The following is a 22,699-nucleotide window of genomic DNA, read 5'->3' as shown; positions in this document are numbered from 1 at the left end:
ATACAAGATATGCTGACATTCAAAGCTGTACAGACTGGCAGTGTGCATGTGGAAAGCTTGTTTCTCCAATTACACAGATGTTGATCCAACTGGAAGCAATGGGTACAATTTTGCCCATGTGAGGTTTGTACTTTTTTCTAGGTGCCTCATAAAAAGGCAAACAGAGATATAGACAGGTGCCTTGCAGAGCACCTGTGACTCACAGCAAAACGCAATGCAGTGGAAACATGCCAATTGAATTGCTTCCAGCACGTCACTTGAACAAGCTGGTTGCTCCTTTTGTCTTCTTGATGAGCTTTGCCGCATAATGTAAGTGATAATAATTGGCTGCAGGCTTTATAATTATGAATTATGAGGTAAATGTCTCTCCGTCCAAAGAAAAGCTAAAAAACGTTGTTAATATCGCACTTAAAGGCAAAAGGTCCTATTTCATTGTGAACATTTGTTGGTTTCTTACCAGTTTCCAGATATAAAGTATTGGTGTGATTCAAATGATGAATTAGTTCTGAAGGCTGTATGAATTTCTAGGAAAACACTGGTTGTTCATCATAGCTGAAAGAAACAAGTAGGACCAGATTTTTCAAAGCACTTCTGGCTAATATAAATATACAGGGGAAGGGGCCAAATCCTTAGTACAGTTTAGCAAACAGTAATGTTTACGCCACTGCTGAATCCCTCTGCTGACCTAGCTTTTGCTTTGTGGTATTTCATTTTGATGTAAGGGTTCTAGGAGACAACCAACCATATTATCCATGGAAATTCACAGAATACAACTAGTGTTACTGAAATGCAAAAAAGTATGTGTCCTTTTAGCATTCTCCTCCTTTTTTTCATATGAATTGAGAAAGTACAAGTGAGCATTTTTATTTGTAAGAGGACCTTGGAAGTTGTGTCTTGCCCACCAGTGAAACATAATCATCTTCATCATGTGAACAGTTCCTGTTTATAGTGAATAAGACTTCAGTTCCCTCTATAGTGAATAGACTGTGTTGCTATATAAATGTCCAGTTTTAACTCCTCTCCCATCCTTATAAAATAAAGCGGTGGTTGCATGCACACATGGCAGCCCTAGCACTACCTTTGGTCTGTAACTTTCCCTGCAGACAAGCTGTACCTGTGCTGGAGTCCTGCTTGTTTCCTTTTTTCTATCATAATCTGCTTACTGTCACATTAAGAAATGAGTGAGCACACATCTGGTACTGGTGGGTTGCAAACAGACAATTCACCCTGCATACCTGAGGAAGTGTCAAGCCTGCAAGCAAAACACATGATACAAACCCAACAAGTGACAAGTGTGAGCCAGAGCCCTTTGCATTCAAAAGAGACTCCTCCTGACTTGGGTTTGGCTCAAAACCAGAATAATATTCTGTGTAGCAGCAAAGAGAAATGAAGAAAGTAGATAAAGGATAGGGATCTGCTGAGAAAGCCTATCCAGACACAAAATATGAAGTTGTTGACACTAGTATAGAATCACTATATAAATAAAAAACTGTATTGAAATTGTGATTTAAGAGAAAAAAATTATTTTAAAAAATGCTTTGAATGCTGGAAACTACAGTGGTAGCTCTAGTGAAAAACAGCATTCTGGAAGAAAAGGGATAGATTTAAACCTTGAGCCAATGCTTGTTATTGTCAGCATGAGCATGAGATATTTTCAGTAAACATACAGCATGCATGTTAAAGGAGGGAATGTATTGTTAGAACCTGCTGTGCCATGCAAATTGCTATGAAATATATATTTTAATATTAATAGTGTACCAATAAGGTAGGAGAAAGGAGAGTGAGCCACTGCTATTAGAAGCTGAGTGCCTTCTGATCTTGAAGAGGGCACAGACAGAGTACCAGATCTCCTCTGGCCCTCTCTTGGGTGTAATATGTGAACTGTTGATAATTTTTTTCTGCAAAAAAAGAGGAGCTTCAAAAATTTCTACCATAAAAATGTCTCCCCAACAAAATTGTAGATCTTGAGTAAAACAAGAATTGTTCTGTCTGTACTCCCCTTCAGAAACACTGGGAGCCAGCAGGATGGGCACAATGAGTGCCTGGTCCTCAGACAATACTGACTGCAGAGGAGGGCAACAGCCAGCACATGAACACGATCATATACGAGCTACCCTGTACTCAAATAGCTGTCAGGGGGATGACCCTGAGGATGGGGAACCTTGTCTGTGCTGGCCTGGCCTTACCCTGACTGTTTTTTCTTTCAGATGTGGAGCCAATAAGAGCAGAAGCTATCTTCAATGATAGTAAGTGAGGCCTTTTTTAAACATCAGAAATCTCATCTCCATCTTTTAAAATTAGCATTAAGAGTCCCTGAGCACTTTTCCTGGCCTTTAAGAGCCTTTTCTCATCCTTCTGTCTAATGAATGTGACCTTGTACTCTCAGAAATTTGGACTATGTAATTTTCTTTAGCATGCATTTAAAGGAGAAAGGTAGCACAAGGAAATGTATAGAAGTTACATCAGCCTGTGATTAAAATCAAGATGTTCTGGAATTTGGAATGGCTGACAGCACAAAATTGTTCCTCATGGAAATATATGGAAATGTGACTGCTTTTCTCAAAGCATTGCTCTAGGGGTTAAATAGAGATACCTTGTTTTGTAGAGATGTTTTTTAAGTTTTCAGAGAAAGAAGTCAGCTTGCTTGGAGATAAAATAGTCGTAAAAGCTATCTTTGCTTACAAGTTGTGTTTCTTTTAACTCTGAGAAGGTTTGATGAGTTCCTTAGCAATAACTTGTTAAACAATGGAAGATTAAATTACATCACTTTTTGGGTCTGATGTAGGTGCTGGTGTTCTGGGGCACTGATGGAACTGGGTTATTTTTTCCCTGTGTTTTGAACATTGACTGCTCAGGTGGTTGATAGGATTGTACAGTTTTAGGACCATTTACTGAGGATTACAAAGAGCTTTCAGGAGGGAAAATGTTAGTTTAGACAGTCTTATGAACTACGGTATATTCTGAAGTTTGTCTTTTACACAAAACTTTTGGACAGGTAGATTTAGATTTCACTGTTTTCCTTCAGTGTGGTTTTAAATCTCAGAAGAGGGCAGACCGCATTGAGCCCATGAACTTTTTCATGTGGTGTAACTTTTCTTTCTTTTTTTAAATTTATGAACAGCTTTGTCTGCTGTGGTATTCCTGCCACTTTTGACCATGAAGTACTGTTAACATAATGTTGTGCAGATCCCAGCAGAAAAGGGATGAGATAACACTCTCTGTGGCTCCAGTTTTTCACTTCTGAGGACTTCAAGGGCCCTGGGGCTGCCAGCTCCTCAGTGACGAATTAATGAGTTCTGCTTTGGCCCTCTCCCAGGTCAATGTCTGGGAGATGAGCTGTGCAGTAATGGTTTGGATTGTGTGGTCACTATGCAAATAATTTTCATCTCTGTCTCTTTTTCAATGAATTGGGATAGTCCTGTGTGTCAACTTTCCTAATATCTAGCTGAAATTGGGACCTGGATGAAAACTAGTGGGTCTTGGTCCAGGTAGGATGGATTTGATGCTGTTTGGATGGAAGAAGATGGCTGAAGTAGGTCTGTTCATTGAGGAAGTTTCTAAAGCTATGCAGGAGCTTCAGCTGCTCCTGAATATCCTGAGTTTAATAGCTGAAACTATGGATATTTCGATTTCTCTCTGGGTTTGGATAAAAATGCTTATTCTGTGTCATGGATGCATACCATGCTGGAGGTATCCATGCCTTTTGTCATCTCTGGTTGAAGTAGTGTGATGCTCTTTGCTTGAAGTGCCTCCCCAGGTCCACTTGCAGACTGCAGTGATCAGTTGCCTGTCTCCAAGTGACATCTTGCTGGTGTAATCTGCATGCATGCATGGTGAAAACCCATGACTTGGATCATTCCCATTTTAGGTTTTGCCTTTTTCATATTTTATCTTAATGAGAAATTACCTGGGACATTAAAGTTGGGAATGCCTCTGGGAATTGTCTTGGATGTATGGTGAAAATTTTGATTCCTGAGTCGGGCTGCTTACAGAGCAAAGCCTGAGTGTTTGACCATCATGACTTTCCATGGTAGTCAGTTGTTCATTCAGGCTTCTAACACATGGGTTGTGCATGAGGAGCTCTGATTTGGGAGGGCTGGTGAAAGGTATGTTTTCTTGTTGATGCAAATACATTTTTACAGAACATAAGTGGTGTGTAATTTTACATACGTTTCCCACAGCCATTTGCAGTATTTACTAAACAGAAGAATAGCTTATACTCTCTTTGTCCTTTCTGACAGTCTGTGGGTTACGGCAGAATAGATCAGTCAAGTCGATGGCAAAATCCTCATCGCTGCGCATTGTTGGTGGATTGTCTTCTGCAGAGACCAGGGATTGGCCGTGGCAGGCCAGTTTACAGTACAATAACATCCATCGCTGTGGTGCAACACTCATCAGCAACACGTGGCTGGTATCTGCAGCTCACTGCTTCAGAGAGTAAGTTGCCATCTTAGAATCTGCAGCAGAATGTGCCTCTTCTGTATCAAGTTGTGCGGCTTTCCAGATTTGCACCACACCCCTGACTCTTTCCCAGAGAAATAATTTTGGAAAAGTCGGGGTTAAGTAGGCCCATCAGCTGGATGTTTCAATGACAAATTAAAGACTGGCCCTCGGGAGCAGAACTGGCAATTTTATGAGTGAAAGTCAATAGTCACTTGGCGTACTGACCAAAGAAGTGCAGAAAGGGTAAGGTGAGTGAAATGGTGGAGTATTTGTTTCCTGTTATACATTTCTTGAACGTATGCCTTTGTGTTACAATGAGCCACTGCAGACTGCTACCAGCAGTTACCACCTCATATTCCTGTCCCTCTGTTCAGCCATGCACTCCCAGCATTTTTTGTTTAAAGCGTGGCAATTGTGAAGCTGCAAGTGTCGCAATTAGACATGAAAATAAAGATGCTTGACTTCAGCAGGTAGAAAACATCAGAAGGCTAAAAACTTTATTGCAATTCCTTTCCGTCTTTTTATAGCTTGCTCTGATAAAAAGACATGCCATTGGTCTACAGGATGGACACCTCTCTCCATTGGTTAAGTAACACAAACAACACCTGGGAGAGAGGCTGTTATGGGAAAAGAATATTGTTTACCCAGAAATGTTATGGGAAGAAAAAGTGTTTACACAAAGCTGCCTGAGAAAGGAGAAACTGCTGAAAACTCTCCCTTGGGAAAGCCAGCAATTCTCAGGCTTCAGAAAATCGGGCCCACACTGCAAGGTATTTTAAGATGGAACAGTTGATTGAACAGATTATCAATGTGGAAAAAGAGTAAGGGAAATGAAAAGTTTACAGCAGAAGAGCTTTTGGATTTGATGACACCCTATAGCCACACAATGGTTAGATCAGGGACAAGGAGAAGGGGAGGAGTACAAGACCATGGCTGAGGAGGGAATGCAGGAGTGCCCTCATCTAGAAGCAGCCCACAGTTCTGTTATAGAAAGTGATGGATGCCCCAACTGTCTAGTAGGGAGCTGGTTTGAAGTTTTACAGTAAAGGTGCTCTGCAAATTTAAAGTCCTAAACACATATTTACAGCAAAATACTTACAGCACTCTTACCTTTTTCAGCATGACTCACCCTCAGAAGTGGACTGCTACTTTTGGAGCTCTTTTGAAGCCACCAAGCTTGAAGCGATCAGTCAAGACAATTATTATCCATGAGAAGTACCTCTACCCAGAACATGACTATGACTTGTGCAGCTCTCTACACGAGTTGAGTTCACGAACAGCATACACCGTGTCTGTCTGCCAGAGCCATCTCAGACTTTTCCCTACAATATTTATGCTGTCATCACAGGCTGGGGAGCTCTCACCAATGATGGTGAGTCCTGAGTCTGCTAGGTGACCTGTATGGTCCATAAACAGCGGCTCTGGGTGAACTGATATCACTTCTGTAGCCACATGTGATATGACAGCAAGCCTAATGTTTGCAGTAGGTTTGTTTAGTTGTAGGCATCAATTTATTGTTCTAAAACTAGAGTGGATAAAGACAGAACTACAGTCCACTGTAGAAAAAAAAACTCTTCTGTTTTTCCAGCCTTTCCAGCCTTTCCATTTCATATTGTAAATTCCTAAGACAGGTAGTTCAGCCATGCACGTGTTTATATAGCACCTAAAAACTATTTTGCCTGCACTAATCAGAAGCTACAGATAACTCTGTGAGCTTTCAGATAAAGGTGCAGAGTGAGCTGTGAATTACTCAAGCTCACACTCTTACCAGACCACACTAAGAGTAGATTTAGCAATGGAATCAAGATGTCTTCATTTTATGTCATCTGCTCAAATTGCTAGGTAATTTGTGTTCCATGGAACATGGAATTTGTGTTATATGGAACATGTGTAAAATATATGGCTTTACACTTATGGCACTATGTAACATGCCATCATTACTTCAGTCTCAATGATACAGTTCCTAAGTGAGTCTGTGGTTCTCTGTATGCTCCCCTTAAGGGTCTGATCTAGGCAGATCAACAAGCAAAACCTCCACAATAAACCAAGTCAAGCTGGTCCTCTATAAGAAGACATTAAACACTCTTACTGTATATTAACTACTCCAAAGTAATTTTGTTGATAAAAGCCCAAATTGTATTTTCTCTCAGGTCCAGCCACAAATGCTCTTCAGGAGGCAACAGTGAAACTTATTGACTCAGACACTTGCAACAGAGAAGAAGTGTATGATGGGGACATAACACCCAGGATGTTGTGTGCAGGATACTTGGAAGGAGGAGTAGATGCTTGTCAGGTAATTGTAGCTGAAAATTAGAAAGGAAAACTATTTTAATGCTGACTGCAGTATCTGGTTGACCAAATCTTAATGAACAGTGTATTAGTCCTTTAAATAGGCTCCATTCAAACAGCAATTTAATTGTAAAGTGAAATAGCATTTAGTACACATTATTTAGTACTAAATGCTGTTATACTAATTATGAGCTAAAAATTAAATGTCTCAAGTAGCTAACACCAGATATCTGTAGAGCTAAGAAGGAAGAAGGTTAAGAATGATAAGTTACCAGCAAAAATGCACTGTCACTCACTGAGATTAAATTCTGGAGTGGATCATATCAAAACAGATCTGTTACAATGTGATCTTTGGTAACAGACTTGGCTTAGTGAAAGGAAAACTGTCTGAAACCAAGATAACTATAAGGAAGGTAGGTGTAAAAGAATGAGAAGGAAACATCCATGCTGCAGGTTTGCAAATGTAGCAAGGAAATGCTTATGTTCAAAGAAAAATATTTCCATAGTGATAACTTTTAAAAACATAATTTCTATTTATGTTATTTTTAAAGACTGTACTCTTAAAGTGCTGGTTCAATACAGACTCTTCCCTTAATCCCAGTCCTGCAGATTTTTGCCCAAAGACAAACTCCCTGCAGAATAAACTTGGGAAGCTCATTCCTCTGTTCCTGGCTCAGCACTGAAAAGACCTAAGCAGAAGAGTGCAACTGCTGTTGAGTTCAGTAAATAATTTTGTTGAAAGTTGGGGAATTTGGTCTGTTGTGTGAGGATTGCCTCTCAGTCTGTAAGATTTCCAGTTTAACTAATATTACCATGTCAGGCTATTAACAGTATCAGAATTGAGCCTTGGAAAGTGAATAATACCTTATGGAGATATCATCTAACTAGAAGACCAAGTTCTTGATGAAAGCTCCAAGCAAAAAGGAGCTCTAAGCTCCTTTTTGAAACATTATTGCTGAAAGTGACTAAAATTATTTATTTTAAGAATAGCAATTACTATTAAAACCTGTCAAAAAAAAGGTTCCTGCTGTCTTAGATTGCTGCCTATACTGGTGTTCCTGTACTCTGTACGAGAAAGAAGGCAGGTGGGAAGTAGTGTATTACAGAACAGAAGCTTTTTGTTAGGTATTTTACCAAAACAGAGGTCAGGAGGTGCCCTGGCAAACAGGAAAATGCCAGAGACTTCTGACTCAAGTTTCAGAAACAGCCTGGATTCTGCACAAATGGCTGCTCTTGAAATACTGCTTGTCAACTTCTCTTATAGGATAGACCCTCTTGTCTATGAAGAAAATTTTATTTTCTCTTCTGATCAATTAAATATTTTTCCTCCCCCTCTTTTCTAGGGGGACTCTGGGGGACCACTGGTTACTCCAGACTCTAGACTGATGTGGTACCTCGTGGGAATAGTGAGCTGGGGAGATGAATGTGCCAAGCCAAGTAAACCTGGAGTTTACACACGAGTGACTTATTTCCGTGACTGGATTACCACAAAAACAGGCATCTAATTCCAAAGTAAAAAATGGATTTAACTACATAGACTACATGTAACTCATATTTGTCTGTAATTCTGAAAGGCTATTTTTTAGTATATATATTCCTATGTAATTTTGGTTGAAGCAACCTTAGTCCACAGCAAGCGCTATCTTTGCTGTCAGAGATCCTAACCCCTTCTGAATGCATGCTAAATGTATGAAATTGTCTGCCTCATCTTTGAGCTGTGAAACTTTCTCCTTTACCAGAAATTATGAACTGACATCATTAAAATTATGTTTTAAAGCTACCAATTTACCTGCTTTATAAATGCAAACATTTTCCAGGGGAAAAAGAAAAAGAAAAATTTTTCTTCAGCCATGGGCAAGGTCTGCAGCTGAATCTTCCTCCTCCAGTGAAGCAAATGCTGTCACAGCTGTGTTTCTAGCAAAGTGGACCCTTGATGATTATTCTTGCTAGAGACTATCATCTGCACTGACTCCAACTGAGAACCTGGATGCTCACCTTGCTCTGTGGCCTTGGTAACTAAAAGTGGATCAGCAGGATTGAGGTTAGTTCCTAGCAAAGGAAAAGTAAGATTTCTGTGCTTGCAGTAGGTTGGAAGGGGAAAGAGAAAAGCTTGATGGTCTTATTGCAAAGCACATTTTAAACAGGAATGTTTTTGTGGATTTTTTGAAGTTCAAGTTGCTTGAAGTTGCTATTGTGGAAGTGTTTCATCACAACAATGTGCTGCTACCTATGTACTTGTTGTATTCTAGATCTACTCTGTTCAACACACAGTATGCTTAAGATGCAGAAACACAAGCTCTACCCAAACTGTTTTCTTTAAAAAAAAATTGCCCCCATGAACAATTTCCCTAGAAAGAAATATGGCATTTAAACTTGTTCTAAAGGAAAAATAAATATTCGCCACAAATGAACTTGGAACTACCTTTTTTGGTCAAGAAACAGCATGCTTTTCCAAGGGCATGCCAGCCAGTGGAAACCATCTCACTGCAAAGAAAGTGATTACTGATACTTCACTGATGGATTAATCTCTGCCATGAATTAATATGATCTTGAATATGAATGTCTTATGAGGATGAAGAGTAATTTCATAATAAAGAACAGTCCCAATAAGAACTTCAGAGTAAATGCAATCCTTACACATTGATTAAGCACTTTTCCTACCTTTGTGCACAACCTCTCATGGATTGCTGGTGGAAGGGGGTCCTCTAGAGCCAAGGCCTTCAATATGGGGATCCAAAATGTCACCCTAGTACTGTCACCTGTAGTCTTCAAATGGCCACTGGACTGCTTAGGCTCTGAATGTAGGACTCACAGGAGTCTGTACAAGACATGAATGAAACTGCAAGTCCCACAGCTGCACCTACTACAGCTCAAAATTCTGCTGAAGCATCCTGCCTCCCCTATGCTCAGGACTGGATCTCTCCTCAGCCTACTGTGTAAGCTCTCCAATAATCAGCATCCCTGGGAATGAGATATTTGGCATTACTTGAAAAATCACACCCTGAATTACAAGTCTACGTATGAATGGAAAAACCTGTGTTTAAGGCTTGGTGGTGTAGGAGGGGTTGTCTTGTTATTGGGCTACTTCCAGTCATTCTGTATATCTTTTGAATTGTGGTAAAAACACAAGTTGCCTTATTTCAGAAAGAAATCTACTGAAGATTTTAGATTAGTTTCAGTTTCAAAATAGTAATACCTTTATTCTGATTTTCCATGTCATTGTCATTATAAAAATAGAAGGATATTGGGACAGTTAGGAGGATAGTTAGATGCAGCATATCAATTTCCTTAATTTATTGATGAAGTTTGTAATTTCTGCACTTTTGAGTTGCTGCTATTTTTCAATTAAGAATTTAGTCCAGGCTGGGTTCAGTTACAAAACAGAAACTTCATGGAGCTTTGAATTAGATAACCTGAACACGATGTTTTCTTCTAGTGCTCAAGTCCCCTTTTTTCAAAGGCATCCTTTGGGGAAAAAAAAAAAAACCAAAAAAAATGTTACATCTAGTTTTTTGTGCCTCTTATTGCTTTGAAGGTGAAAATAATGAGAAGTGTCCTTTACAATCAGCTGACAAATTGTGACTGAAAATAAACAGTAGTTCACTTTCATAGACAGCTAAAGCTTTGTTTTGCACTTAAATCTCTTTTTGCATAGCAAATGGAGGGGCAACAATAAGGAGGTGAGGCCCAGATACAGCCCCTAGAAACTGGTTCCTACCTCACACACCAAGTGACATGTAAATGCAGTACCTTTAAAAAGAGAAAGGCAGATATTTCAGATTTTCTCATGAGTGGCTAAATAGCCAAGAGGTGTGTGAGAGAATGTCTACTTTACTCGGGGAGTCCTGAGCCAGCCAGATGCACTTTTCATAAACATTTTAGCAAACTCTCTGGCCTGGGTTGGTCTTATATTCCATGTCAGTGTTTTATTTATGATGACTGTTTGTTTTTTGCCTTAGAGTAAAACAACGAGGCTACTGTGTGAATAAAGAAAAGGTTTTTAAAAGCCTTTTATTTTTGTTGATGTTAAGATTTGGTGAGGATTTAAACAAAATAAAGACAATATGTTTCATAACATCAAATGTATTTAAAAACAACTGATCTTTTTCTGTCTGTTTTCTTTGCATAATAATAATCAAGCTAAAATTTGAATATGATACAATATAGACTAATCTTCCTTATTTTATATAAAACTATGCTAAAACTACAGCTTTCTGTCCATTCCCTGTCCTAGGAGTTGTTTTGTTATTAACAGTGGTTGAACTTTACAGGTGTTTCAGTGAAGACAAGGTAAGACATGCTTTTCTAAAATACTCAAAGGTGAATTTGAGTTAAGATAGTTCTATGCAAATTGGAGAATGGATCTGAAGCTTCATTCAAGAAATCACCACCTTGCTTCTCCCCCTGTGAAAAAACCTGTGTATGATGTTGCATCCCTGCAAACTGGCTATGAGGAGCTCTATGCAGCTGGTACCAATTCTCCTGAGATTTGCCCAGGTAGATTTAAGCATCAAGAAACATGTTCCAAACCTCTGGTTATTCAAATTGAGTTGTCTGGGGCTTTCCCAATGCTAATTTTCAGCTTGGAGCTGAAGTAGGAAAGAAAGAAGAGGCTGATTGCACAAGGCCTAATCATGTGAAGGAGGTCTGGTTGAATGACATCAGTCTGTCATCAGGATTCCTTATGTAAGTAAAGCATGTAGAAAATCCCATTCTGTATCTGCTATTCCTGTCAACAAATTAGATGAGCTGAGAGCCAAAAGTCATTATTTAACCCAATGAATGTTTATCTGGCAACTTGCAGCCTGTGATGCTGTCTTGGTTTAAGGCAAATTTGGGAGAAAAACCTCCAAAGGGGCCCTCTGTCCCCACCTCAGAAAGCAAACCCACGTGGCCCCTCCCACAACTGGTTTGGGAAAGACTTCCTCTGAGAGAAGTGGGAAGAAATCTGTTTATTGATAGGCCGATCACTCCCTAGCACAATAAACTGAACGATACCAGATGACAAATTCAGAAAAGGTCTCTCCTGTAGGTGGTCACTCTGTTCTCAGTCCCTCTGGAGCTGCAAAAAGCTGCTGCGCAGGGTAGGCCCTGGTGGGTCCCGGATGCAAGCCCCCAGTGCTCCCCTGGGTTTCCAGTCCAGAGCAGGTTCAAACAGTTCTAGGAAAAGCAAAGAAAAGCAGTCCAGCAAAGCTTTTCTTCCTCAGCTACCTAAACTAACTAACAAAAAAGGAAAAAAAAAACCTCTCCATGCCTGCCACCACTGTACATGTAGCAGACAACACTCCAGGCCAGAATGTGGAGGACGGAGTCGGAGTACAGTCTTTGAAAACAAACTGCGTGCTTCTCACACCCCCACTCCCACACCCAATCTTAATGGCACAGAATGCAATATCCAGCACAAACCCAACAGACAATTGGGGATACAAACATCATAACGTCACCCCAGGACAGATACAGATTCACAGGCATGGAAAAGCTGGCTCTTGCTTTTGGAAATGCATCCATACACATCTCAGTGTGAAATCAGCTTAGTGTGCTGGTTTGAAAGCAAAACCAGTGAGAGACTCCAAGTCAGAAATACAATTTAATAGGAGAGAGAGAAAATAAAACAAATTAAAATAAAATTAAATAAAAATTAAATAAAAATTAAATAATAAAAATTAAATAATAAAAATTAAATAAAATAAACATTAAATAAAATAAAAAATAAAATAAAATAAAATAAAATAAAATAAAATAAAATAAAATAAAATAAAATAAAATAAAATAAAATAAAATTAAATTAAAATAAAATAAAATAAAAGCAATAGCACAAAATACCACTGACAGTCAGAATACAACCTGACACCCTGTTAGTTAGGGTGGTGGTAGCAGTACAGATGAAACAGTCTTGTTGAAGCAGTGATCCTGTAGAAAGGTCTGGTAGCTCTTGTCCTCTGGGAATTCAGTGGGTAAGGCCAACTGTGCTGTCCCAAATCCCAGATTATATCCAGGTGGGAATGCTTGGCTTCTCCCCCTGGGTGGAGCATCTCACAATGGGCTGATATTCTATGAGTCATGCAGTGGGTCTTTGATTGCCCATTAAACAGAGATATCTCTCAGAGGGAGTTACCTATGAGTCATGGGGCAAGGCATTGATGGCCCTTTAACAGAAGATAGTCCAGAGGGAGGGGACAAGGGAAACACTGCTCATCTAGTTTCAACAGCTCGTGAAGATGGAGAAGACATAGTTTGGGCGCATCTTACATTGTAACCTAGGACACTTAGGTAATTGGTGCCCTTGTTTATCTGGATTTATCAACATTATTAACATGGTTTCCAGGAAGGTGTCACTTGCTAGAGCAGCTTTAAGTGGCAAGATCCTTTGGCCCACCCTGCTGGGAAGCTGGAGTCCTTTTAAATATGCCATCAAAACATTCCTACACTGCATGGGTTGCCAAAAAGAGGAGACAAAGCCTTGCCAGTCAGTACCTTGCTCCTGCAAGAGCTGAGGGCAAGCCATAGCCTATGGCAGAATGTTTGGAAACCCACTGAAAGATGTTGATGTGGATTTATGGTAACTTCTAGACTGCCCTGTGTGCTAAACTGAACTGCATTTGCCTTAACATTTTCAAATAACACATTTTTAGGGAAAAAAAAACTACAAGACTTTTGCCTGCTAATTTGCTAATTGACTAAATCAATCAGGGAAACAAATGTACGTCCCCAAATCTCCACTATCAAGGCCCCAGTAAGAATGTGAAATTGCACCTGTAAACCAGGAAATTAAAGACCAAAAATACCCAAGTGGGTTGGATTTTTCCAGCAAATGGAAAGGAGATTTACAGCTATTTCAACTTAAGCTCCCTTTGGAAATTCTGGCTCTTAAGATGCATTCAATACCTGGATGCAGAATGAATCTACAGTGGTGCACATAAACTGAAATTGCAGAGATTTGGGACATGAATAGGCTCAAGTCTGGCAGTGGTGATGTTCTCCTGGTCACAGCCTCATCCCACTCATTGCTTCATTAAGTCTGTAAACTGACAGCTCTGCTTCCTACCTCAAAAGCTATAGCTGACTTTAACATGATGCAAATATGGAGCTGGGATTTCCTTTAAAATTAATTTATTTAACCAAATTTACTAAGATTTTAATGTCATATATACTTTTTAAGAAGAAGACTATGGGGAAAAAGAAAAGTCAAATGACTCCAGATGTTTCAAATTTTGCAGTCTTAGAAAGGTAGGGGAAAACCTCTATGTTCTTTTATTTGGTACCATCAGCCTAGAGAGTTCCTGAGTACACTTGCTAATTGATGCATTTGGGAACTTGTTTCTTTGGCTTCTGAGGTAAACAGAATCTGTCTCTTTCTTTATGGCATTTCATCTTAGGAGGCCCATATTCATGGTTTCACCTATGGTTAGTGTTTGCCTGGTTACTGTTAAAGGGTTATGTGAGAATTAACAGGATGTTGCTAATTCTCCACGTAGGCAAAAGGCTTGTCAGTATTTGCTGTGACTATGCAAAATCTGTTTCATGTGAGATGACTCTATCAAAGTGAACTGGGTCTTGAAAAATGTAATGACCTGGACACAAAGATGGTAGGTAGCAGATTTTTAAAAATTATTATTATTTCTCATAATTTGATGGGTACATGCTTGAAAAAAGGAATGGTTAGGTTAACCTCAGAAAAAAAAAAAGTTAATTTTTAAGGAAAGAAACCACAAAAATAATGGTAAAAATCACCAACAAGAGTAATAGTTATGCAGGTGACAAAACGAAAGCTGACTTTTTTTGGTATATTTTAACTCTTCTTCATCTTCCCCCCACCCTGCTTGTCACTGGGAGTCCTGTTAATTCCGTTCATTAGATACATGCACTGCTCTTTGAAATTACTGTGTTGAAATAATGAAAATAATTCTTCCATGTTCTGATTTTTATGCATTATGTGAAAAAGCTACAAAGCAAATACCAGCCTTAGCATCAATTCCTTTTCTGGTAAGAGTTGCAGTCGACATCCTGAACAGCTTTCTCTGATTATCCCATCTCTGAGTTCAGCATCCCAGACTTTGAGTGGCCTCTAGTGGTTCTCCAAAATTTGCCCACATCTTCTCCAATTATTTCTGCAAGTGTAAACAGCAGTGTAGCAGACAAGAACTTTCACCCTGATCCTGCCAAAGCACAGCCCAAGTTTGAACAAGCACAGTGTTGTCCAGCTGCTCTTAATCTTTGTTACTAATTAAGTACAAAGGCTGTGTGCGCTCTTGGACTGAGGTGTAAATCTTGAGGGTTGCTAGAATTCTGTTAAAAGAAATGCCAAAATAATGTACTGGATGCTCACAAAGAGCAGAAAACTTGGGTCATCTTGCCCTTACAAGTTCCCCAAACCTCAGTCAAGATAAACAAAAAGCTTGCCTTTTTTTTTTTTTTTCCTTGTGTACCGTGGTGAACCCAGGGTCTCTATATGGGAGCTGGAACAGAGCAACACACGATACAACCAATATGGTCAGATCATACGTTCTCCTCTTTATTCCCAAAATGGCTGGTTTTATACAGTGCGAAATAATTTACAGTTGCAGGTGCATTTTTATTGGCATTCAGCGTGAACAAGTACGTAATCTATCTCAGTTTAAGGAAGCTACCATGACTTCACTCTAATTGTCTTATCCAGTCTATGCACACATTTTAACCTAATTTCTAACTGCGCCACAAAACTTATCTACTTCTACACGGGCCCAAATCTGAGGCCTAGCAGGCCCAAATCTGAGGCCCAGTTTGGGATAGCTCAAATCTCATTCCACAGCACACCATGCCCACAATCTCTAAGAAATTCGGTTACACCACAGGATGCAGGTAGTTGGTCGGTCAGTTTTAAAGTTATAAATATTTTTAAATACAAGGTGACTATTCTATATTCCTTGTATGCAAGGACACTTTTGAGTGCTTGAATCCCTCCCATTCTAGACTAGATGTGCTAATGGTGTCACGAACGATTTAAACTCTTCTCACCTACTCCAGTGATCGGGGTAACTAAGGGAAGGCAGGGTTCAAGGTGAAGGGAAATTAAACTGGATGATGATGTGGTAAATATGGTATGTTAATTCATGTTTTTATGGATTATAGTATGTTAAATCATGTTTTGGTAAATGCAAACTGTAAATATGTTATGTAGAATGTAACCTTAGTTCCAGCCAGCCACGGAATTGACGAATTCCGAGGCAGGCAACACCCAGAAACCACCATTTAGGAGGACACAATGAAATGTCCAGAACTGGAGACGCTGTCATTGGCATCAGAAAGGAGGACACATTAAGATAAGCAATCAGTTCTCCCAAAAGCAGCAGAGCCATCAGAGCTTCACCATCACACTGATCACCGGAGGAGAACATCTGTCCATTCAAAATTTGTCTTCCATTCACCCACTGGAGAAAGGAAATTGACACTTCTCCCTCCCATAGGAGACCCCATTAAGCAGAACAACAATGGCAATGCATTCGAATAACTATTCCAAGGAAACAAAGAACTGTGGGGAAATCTTATGCCAGGGGCAAAATAAACCCTATAAAACCTGGACCCCAGACAGGGCCAATTCATGAACTTTGGGGGACTGCAGTGCGATAGAGGTTTCTTTCCGGTTCACCCTTTGACAATCCAGGGTTATCGTCAGCATAACTCTGCTTGCTGGTTTTACCAAAATTCTGTAATTTGATTTTTTATTAAACCAAATTATATTTCAGTTGGCAAAGTGGATTGACATTTATAACAATGGGAAGGTTGTCGGAGTCTAGAACATCCCTCTGGCCACCCTGGAGGGTTTGGAGACCGGACAGGGGGGTCTGGGATCAAGACAGGGGGGTCTGGGATCTGTACAGGGGGGTCAGTTAGACCCACACAGATCCCAGGAGGACACTGACTCTGATTCCTGTCCATGGGAGTGAACACTCACATGCAAGAAGAATCACAAATCCTAAGAATTTGAAATAAGTAGTGGATGGTTTATTATAGAATATAAATATAGAAATTAGGATTCTTAGCATATGGGGCTGAAGAGACAAGATGGAGGAATTGGGGAGTGGCTCCTGTCTTCCTTGTTCTTGTTCTCGTCCCCCATCTTGTGCTGAGTTGGGTTTTAGAGATTGACTTAGAGTAGAACTGACATGTTAGTAAAGGTAGTAGGTATTGGTAAAATTTTGTAAATAAAAAATACGTCTCGGACAGTGGTTGGGTCAAGGGGACCGTACATAAGGTGCGGGGCTCTCTGATGCGCCCAGTCTGCCGCGTGTCCTGCTCTGCTGGGGATGCCTCACAGAGCTGAGAAAGAACTAAGATAAGGTACCCTGCCAGGGAGCGCTGGCAGAGCTGAGAAAGGACTGAGATAATGAAGAATAAACAACCTTGGAAATGTGCACCGGCGGACTCAACTTTTCGTCTCTACCTCTGGTGTGTAACACTTAGGGCAAAGAGAAGACTGAAAACCTTATTATCTCTGGGAACAGCAACCCAGAGGAAACCCTCAGGGAATAGCAACCCTGGGGAAAAAACCTTATTACCTTGGGGAACACCAACCCCAAGGAGAATCTCAGAGAAACAATAACCTTGAGAGAAGGTGAGCTGTGCTGGGATCTTAATCAAGAGTTTGGGAAATGGGAGAGAACATATTGATAGTGAGACACTAATTTTGAAGCTTTGAGAAAAGCTGAAATTACAGTTAACAATAGATGTTGCTGATTTAGCTGAAATGAATAGATAAGCTTTGCTGAAATCAGTTAAAAGTTAGAGGATGGTTAAAAGAAACCAGATTTAAGATAAGCTACCCCGGATCTAGTAACTCATTGCTTGTCAAACAGAGAAACTAATCAATACAACACCAGACCTCCTGTTTTCAGAAACCCACTGAAATAGCCCTGGAAAACTGGAAACAGGGAGTTCTACCATCCATCAATCACATCTGCATTGAAAAGGTTGATAGTTTAGAACAAGGAAGACTCGTTTTACTTCCTCCTTTTGGTGACCACTCCTCACAAAAGGACCACCGACCCATTTCAGGGAACAAACTACCCATGCTTAATAGCCTTTTTGTCAATTAGCATACGAAGCGGAGAAGAGGAAGTGACAGGGGTATGAATATGCATTTGTATTTTGTGTATTCAACATTTTTGTAAATAAAAGGCTTTGTAATTACCTGTGATCTTTGCAGTGCGCATTAGGGAGCTATCCCATGCGCTGCCCGGCGTCGCAATAAACATACACTTTCTAACTTTAACTGTTAGAGGGTTTTTTCTGTCACAGTTGGATATTGATATTAGATCGATATTCATATTTTAATAAACCACAACATTCTGATGCAAAATTCATCCTTTTGTTTTTTTTAGAAATTGCTGAAATAGCACAGCAAGCGACAGAGTTACATTGGACACAGGCCATAAATCTCATCCACAAAGCTCTTCCACTGTGTGTTGCAGCCGTGAGGCCTGGTAGGCCTCTCTGGCGGTCAGTTGCCTAAGGGCAGAAATGCCTAGTCATGGTGACTAGGCCAAAATAACCCTTCTCCCGCGCTTGGACCCTCTCTTATCTCCCTGTAAGACAATAGGTCACTTTCTACCCCGACTCATACTATTGAACCCCTTCTCAAAACCTCGGTACCCTATAAAACCCCCACTTTTCCCCCAGCTCAGTGGAAGAGCTGTCCCTGAAACCCTTCACGAAAGAAGCTAATAAAGATTCATCTGTGGAACTTCATACGGCGCTTCTCCTCTCTCTCCCTGCGTCTGCCAAGGCACCTTAGCAAGCTTATGAGCTGAGAATCACTGCAAAAGAGCTGATCACTGCTAAGAGCTGAATATCACTATAACTAAGCTTGCTAAGTGTTGCCTGTGCCTGGGAGCTTTGACGGAGTTGCTTGGGCAGGGGGGTACGTAGGTGCACCCCTAACCAGGAACAACCAAGGCAGCCGAGACCGACTGAAGCTACTGGGAGAAAAACAAAAACAGTGTGCATATTAACTCCTACACTTCAGCTAGCACTCAAGGCAGTCAGCATGAGGCAGCTCCATCACAGACCACACCACCAGCCACTCCCATGCAGCTCCCATGCCCTTGACACCATATGGGCTGAGGACAAGCAATATCCATTTTACTAGAGCCAGATCGCAACACACCACATCCTGCAGTCACAGGCTTCAGTCCCTGCTCAAATGAGGGCTTTCATTTCAGCCACTGCCTGATGTTGCCATGAGGTTTTTTCCTGTGTGTCAAGTGCTCATATTGAAAGAGAATGTGCAGCTTCTCTCATGCCTGGTTAATGTAAACACTGGCCATGTTTTGCTAACTGTCTCTCCTTGTTTACATATTTCTAGTTGGGAGGAGAAAAGGTGATGGACGGTTAGTTTGACCAGTGTTGATTAGGAGGTGGGGATTTAATCCTCCAATGGATGGACATTATAGGAGATGTATATAAGTGACATTGTAAATAAACTTGGGGAGTTCCTGCTTCCTGCCCGGATCTGCTCGCAACCCAGAAATGTCTCCTGAGTCCCTCATTTATCGTCAGGCCCAGCGGCGGCAGCCTGAGACACAAGACTGGAAGTTCCCCTCAAAGCAAGCCAGCATCATCTCTTAACAGACCAGAGCTGTTCTGTTCCTCCACAATCATCCTCCACAAACAGCACTGCCACCCTGGGACTACACAACATAAAAGGATTGTGGTACTAAGATGGGGATGGTGATCCACCCCTGGATAAAAATGCTCAGCTTCCACAGCTGTGGTTGCTGACAGCCATCTCAATCTCTGTGCCCTCCCAAACAGTCTTTTGTAAACAACCTAGGACATGATCAACTGGCAAGAGAAACTCAGCTACCTGTTTCACACAGACTCATTTGACAGTGGCTCTTTCAATATACTTGAATATATTCCCCATTCTCCTCCTGCAGTTATAGTTACAGCACTGAGATGCTGCCAGTGCACCTATCAGGTAGAGCAAAATACCTCCTTCTACAAGGAGGATTTAATAACACTATGGTCAAGCGACTGTAGGACAAACTTGGTCAATGTATTTCTGCATCCAAGTTATTTCTCATTCTTGTTCTACCGGTATTGAACCTGCTTCAAAGAAATGTTTGTAAAAGAAGTCATTCTAACATTATGTCCTAGTTCTTACCAGAGGCTCAACATTTATACACTTGTATGTTTCCTTTTAGAAGCCAACACTTTCAGTTTTAATGTCAGCCTTGTATTTCACTGTTTAAGTAATGTTCTTCATTTTTTAAAGCCTCAGCTGCTTGCATGACATAACCCAGGGACAAACTGAGAAGCTACATGTTACCAAGAAGAATTAAGATGCTCTGAAGAGCAGTGTGAAAAATATGGGATGTTAATTCATGTTCTTATGGGTTATGACATATTAAAACTATGAATACCACTGTATATATGTTATATGAGAATATAAGTTTCCGTCTGCCTCTAAAAATTGCTATGACAAAAAGCAGGCACCACCCTGAAATTTAACATTCAGAAAGGAGACAAAGGATTTACGGGAAAACCGGCCATCTCCTCAGCATCAGGAGAAGACACATTAAGATAAGCTATCAGTCTTCTCCCTGGATGGCAGAGTCGTCAGATCATTATCTTCAGCCAACACCCTCATTGAACACAACCATTAGGGGACCATCATCATCCACATCTCTGGAGATGAACTTTTACCATTCATAAACCTGGGCGTCTATACACTTACGGGAAACCAAAAAATTGACACCTCGCAGGAGAGAAGGAACTCTTTTGAGCTAAGCCGGAGACAACTATGAATTTGAATAACTAGCTTGGACGCAAAGGGACTATGAGGAAATTTTTTGCCAGAGGTGGAATAAAGTGTATAAAAACTAAGCCCCAAACAAGGCCAATTTGTGAACCTAGGGGGGACGGCAGTCCGCCAGGTACTGAGTCCCGGTTCACCCTTGACATTTTCCAGGGTAAAAATAGTCAAGTATCTCCGCTGTGGGTGATTTTGCCGAAATTCTGTAATTCGATCTTTTTGTTAATAAACCAAAATTATAATTTTAATTGGAATATTGTATTGGCATTTATAACAGCAGCAAAGGCACAGGAGCTGTAGCGGTGTGCTGGTTTCACAGTGTTCTTGCCTCCGAGTCAGCGCAGGCAGAAGCAGCATTAACTACTCGCTGGGGTGAAAAGAGTTTCCTCCTCCATTTTAAATTGTCAGTTTTTGGTTTCCCGTGAGTGAATAGACACCAAAGTTTATGAATGGAAAGAGTTCATCTCCGGAGATTTTGACGATGATGGTGCTCTGATGGTGGTGCTCTGCTCTGATGATGGTGTTCCATGGCTGATGATAATGATCTGATGGCTCTACCGCCCATGGGGAAAGGACTGATTGCTTATCTTAATGGGTCCTTTCTGATGCCAAAGAGAAGGCCAGGGTTTTCCCATAAATCCTTTGTCTCCTTTCTAAATGGAAATTCCAGGGTAGTGCCTGTCTCAGTGAATTCCAAGGCAGACTGTAATTTAAGACTATATTCCCATTTAACGTATATACAGTGGTTTTTATAATTTCTAACATGCCATAACCCATAAGAACACGAATTAACATCCCATATTTTTCACATAGCTTATCTTAAATCCGGTTTCTTTTTTCCTCTAACTTGTAACTGATTTCCGCAAAGCTTATCTATTCATTTCAGCTAAATCAGCAACATCTATTATAAACTATAACCTTAGCTTTTCTCAAAGCTTCAAAATTAGTGTCTCAGTTGCAGTCTCCACGTTGTGACAGCCTGCAGGTGCCATACCTCAGAAATGTTAAAATGTTTGCCAAAGTCACCTGAACAGTGAATAGAAATTAGATTTCGGGCAGGTTTGAAAGCTGTTTTAGGGTATATCTGTGATCTCAAATAAAAAGTCCTTAGTATGCCTGGGCCTTTACTTTTCAGTCTCAGGAGAAAGGGTTGTCAGCTATGTGTAATTTCCGAGGCAGTTTGTAGAAAGCTGAAATAAGATATGTGACCAAGATGATTTATTAAAATATGAATATCTATCTAATATTGATATTCAGCTGTGACGGACAAAAGACTCTCTAACAGTTAAAGTTAGAAAGTGTATGTTTATTGCAACACCGGGCAGCGCATGGGATAGCTCCCTAATGCGCACTGCAAAGATCACAGGTAATTACAAAGCCTTTTATTTACAAAAATGTTGAATACACAAAATACAAATGCATATTCATACCCCTGTCACTTCCTCTTCGTATGCTAATTGACAAAAAGGCTATTAAGCATGGGTAGTTTGTTCCCTGAAATGGGTCGGTGGTCCTTTTGTGAGGAGTGGTCACCAAAAGGAGGAAGTAAAACGAGTCTTCCTTGTTCTAAACTGAAAAGAGCAGTGCATATGTCTTTATTAATATTCAGCTCTTTATTAAAGTGATCAGCTCATTATTAAAGTCATCAGCAGGATTGAAGAGTCCAATAGGAGCTTTCCACGCTGCTGCGGCCATCCGAAGGAGCATGTGCTGTCCCAGTTCATTACAGTAGATGCCGAGTCCTTGTTCCCATAGGAACAGCTGGGAGTTCTCTCTGGTCAACCATCAGCAAGCAGAGCCGTGAGCAGTCTGCCACTGGCGTGGAAAGTCAGTTCTTTGCCCTCAGGGAAAACCTTCAAGAGTTTCCGGTTGTCTGTCTCAGTCAGTTCAGCTAGCCAGTTCCCATTCTATCCAAGCTCCTCATAGGTTATGGTCAATCTTCAAACCAGGCCAGGGGGTGCATTTACTTCTTGCTCGGCCAGAGCACTATCTAATTCTCCTCTGACACATCTAGCTTCTTGTCTTGAGGTGCAGTTTCTCCAAAAAAACCCTCCCAGGATTCACAGGGGCAGTTTTATTTGCATATACAAATACATATGCATTTGTCCTGGTCACAGCAGAGGTATTCCTGCTAAAAGAAAGTAGTTACAGCGAACAATGGCTGGGTCATCAAGG

General features: G+C 40.6%; 1 pseudogene; it reads left to right on the top strand.

Moving 5' to 3' along the window:
- LOC134563437 (transmembrane protease serine 11E-like) overlaps positions 1–8,237 on the top strand; it is a 64,794-nt pseudogene extending 56,557 nt beyond the window's left edge.
- The last annotated feature ends 14,462 nt before the right edge of the window (positions 8,238–22,699 follow it).

This window comes from Prinia subflava, chromosome W (assembly GCF_021018805.1).
Source record: "Prinia subflava isolate CZ2003 ecotype Zambia chromosome W, Cam_Psub_1.2, whole genome shotgun sequence".
Lineage (NCBI taxonomy): Eukaryota > Metazoa > Chordata > Aves > Passeriformes > Cisticolidae > Prinia > Prinia subflava.
Note: the sequence above shows the minus strand (reverse complement) of the source record. Positions and strands in the feature narration are given on the sequence as shown.